Consider the following 3,827-nt stretch of genomic DNA (forward strand, 5'->3'; position numbering starts at 1 on the left):
CTACCTTCACACGCGTTCATTTACCTTCGGCTATCTTGTTTTACATTCATCTACCTTCATTCACGTTCATTGTAGGAGGCAGTGTGGCCCAGTGGTTAGGGCGCTTGCCTTGAGATCCGGAGAACCCGGGTTCAAGACCCGCTCTGACCACTCGTTGAATTTGATCCTGGTAGTCCCTGGTTCAACTTCCCAGCTGCACTTGTAAATAGCCAACTGGTTTGCCTCCGGCCAGTTGGGATTCTTAACAGTTGTAGTTGTTGTGTTCTGTTGTTTCGTCGATTTATTGGCCCTGAAAAGCCCCTATGGGGAGCGGTCAATTCAGTATGTATTGTATTTACGTTATGATACACTTTCAGCTACCTCCATATACCAGGGTGTCAAGTGACAAATGACACTCCGAGAAAATAGGAAAATAGGAAAGACAGTGGCCACAAATAGGAAAAAATAGAAATTCTTATCCCAAAGTAGGAACAAAATAGGAAGGTTTCCTTGAATTCTACCCTCTTAAGGGGGTCTTAATGGGAGGATAGCTTTCACGACAAAGAACCCTAAGGTTAGAAAATTTGGCTTTTCACGGCTAATGGTTATTTTTTCCCCGTCACGGTTAACTTACAAGAAAAACAAAGAAACGTCCCTCGTTGAAAATGAAAGTCTTTTTTTGCTTTTTAGGCTTCTCTGTGTTAGTTAGTAGGGTGTTTGTATACATTAAAAAGAATAAGTCATTGGTCATCAGAATGCGACTTACATTTTTGTCAAGACCTCCAACTAGGGGCAAGAGAGGATGAGGTAAGAGAACGGATCTCCCATACACGGCACAGCGATAATTTTTTTTTTTTTTAATCTAATCTTAGCTACGCAGCTATTTTTAGAGAGGCACCTGATTGGCCATTTGTAATGACGTAATGAAATTTTAAATATGCGTGGCATTGGTAACGTATAAAATAGCTTTGCGAAACCAAAAATAGATTTTTAAAAACTGTGATGGGCATGGGGGTCCGTTCTCTTACCTCATCTTCTCTTGTTGGGGGTTATTTGGGACTTGTTTTTCTCTTGTCAGACAAGCTTAGCGAGATGGAATGTCCACGAGGAGAGCAAAGGAGAGGTAAAACGGTGTCGAGTGCTCTGAAGTCTCAAAATACTTCGAAACAATCCCTATTCCACTTCTAAAAGTAAAAAAATCACGCTAAATGCTTTTAATCTCTTCACGGGTAACGGTTTTTTTTGTCATTTTTACTCCTAACGGTTAACTTTTCTTGACGTGTCATGGCTAACAGTTAACCCCATTGAGACCCGCTCCTAACAAAGCCAACAACATCTCTATTCCACAAACCAATGCCTTATTCATTATCTAACACAAGATAGCATGCATCCTTCATAGAAACAAGTGTTAAAACTTGGTGCACAACGGGGGTTGCACCAACATGGTGGCGCCATACAAAACTCTGCAAAGTTGCGGGAAATGATTCGACAAATAACTCAGAAACGATGCACCGCACAGAAATAAGAATTGGAGAGGAGATTTCTAAATTTGTCTCCTATAACATTCCAAGTTTTTCGCTTTTTTCATTCGTGTGATAGACATGAAGGTAATGTTCCAGAATTTGTCATGAATGTTACAGGAACGATGCGATGTTGCGGCAGATCACAGAGGCAGTCGTGATTATTACTCCTCACTCTTTGCATCACTTACTTGTGAACCTTTTAAGTGCTAAGTGCTTGTTTGTTTGGTCTTTTTTTTTTTTTGTACTTTCTCGGCGATTAACGGTCTGCAGAACTTTAAAGGGTCCGTGTAAGAAGTATTCATTGAAACATCTGCTGTTTTGGGTCAATGTGGGCTCAAGTATGAACATCACGTGACAAATGTCAGGTTCATATTTCATATGTGGGTAAAGGCAACCCTTGCGTGTCTGGTCTTCTCGAGACAGAGGTGAGAGATGGTTTCATGCAGACTGGGACGCCTAAAATGCTCTGTTGTAAACATGGCGGTTCACGAGTGAAGTTTTCTCTCTGGCCTTTCTGTGGACGAATTCCAGGACCTACCGATACAATTTGGGCAAGTTCTGAAAGCTTAACACTTCAATCCATGCTGTATTTTGCTGGTAGGACTGGGTGGCCAGAAACTTATGAAAAAATATATATATAATGAGAATCGGGAGTCTTCCCTTGTCATGGAATGGCAGAATTACCAAGAATTCTTTTTGGACATGAATGAGGCAACTTAAGAAGCACGAGACTGGCCCTCATCGAATGGCTGAAGCAAGGCCAGAGGAAAAGATTTCTAGCCAGATACTCAGGAGTAGGCCTGGTGTGTGCTGTTAACGTAGAGTTTGGATTTCTGAACAAGTTTTTATCATAGAAAATTCGCGAGAAAGTTGTGCTTTCATTTCGCTGTAATCTTCGTGTCAAAGAAACGGTATAATGTAAATAAGAGAATAACGAGATTTATATTTGCAGATCACCTGTCCTCTTACCACTAAAGTCAAACTCTACATCTCTATGCAATAAGCGCATTCAAAATTTCCTCATATTACTTTATAAAAGTATGTGTTTTTTTTTTTTTTGGAAAAAAAGGGTTTTCTGCTTATAGAAAAATGTGTTTTCTCTCCCTTCCTCTTCTTATGCATGATGTTCGCGGAAATTATATTCTGTCCCTCAATAAAGCGAGAACAACCAGTTATGATCTTAGTTCTTTTTTCTTACGTATCAGCTAAGTTGCGGAATGCGCTACCTGATTTTATCCGTACCTATGTGTTTACTGGTTTTAAAAGAGAATTCAGGGCCGCATTTTGTACAGCGGCTTTTCTTTTTAATGAATAGATCATTAAATATTATGTATTTAGTATGTATCTGTATATGCTATGTATTTTAGCTGAAAATGTGATGTCTCGAAGACATTAGCTCCTGTAGTTATTCTGAAATTCCAGATGGAAATAAAGTATGTTACCTTTCGCAGGGCGCGTGCGCACACTTTGTAATCTGCGACTCCAGTGCTTACCATATGGCAGATAAAATGACTTTTCTTTTGAATATATAAGCCATTGAATTCTTATGTTAAATTGACAAGGGCGGTTTGGAGCTGTGAGTAGGCGTGGGATTTGTCTCATATGGTTTAGGGGCCGACATATCTCTCCCTCAATGCCGTACCGGGAGGCAAGGTCGGTAGCAGAAAGCAGCGAAGGGCCAACTGTGTCCAAAAGCGATCGCACGGGCCGAAATCTGGGGATGACTCGTTTGGTACGACGCTCCAGCGCCGGATGTCTGGAGGTACTGCGTTTTTCTTTTTTTTTCAACCATTCCGTCAGCGCATGCGTAAATGTTCTGTGGCTCTCCGATACCTAGCCTACCAAAAAAATTAACATGCTGGTCTGTACCAGCAATTTACATTTCAGTTCATGATTCTACTGGAATAAGCGTAACGTAAGAACCGTGCGTGTCTGGTCTTCTTGAGACAGAGGTGAGAGATGGTTTCATGCAGACTGGGACGCCTAAATCGCTTTGTTCTAAACATGGCGGCTTACAGCACGGATGAAGTCGTCTCTCTGGCCTTTCTGTGGACGAATTCCAGGACCTACCGATACAATTTGGGAAGTTCTGAAAGCTAAGAACTTGAATGGATTAATGAGTGAATGAATGTAGATGAAGGTATCTTAAGGTAAATGAACGTGAATGAAGGTAAATGACGCTGGTAGATGAACGAGATTGAAGGTAGATGAATGTATTTGAACCATAGGCAGCCCAAGCTCGCGTCACTACAGACAGCCGTTGAGAATTTAAAAGGCGTTATAAGACTTTGTATGGGAAATAAAATACCGTCGATTATGAAGCCT

The sequence above is a fragment of the Montipora capricornis genome, chromosome 12, assembly GCF_036669925.1.
Source record: "Montipora capricornis isolate CH-2021 chromosome 12, ASM3666992v2, whole genome shotgun sequence".
Classification (NCBI taxonomy): Eukaryota; Metazoa; Cnidaria; class Anthozoa; order Scleractinia; family Acroporidae; genus Montipora; species Montipora capricornis.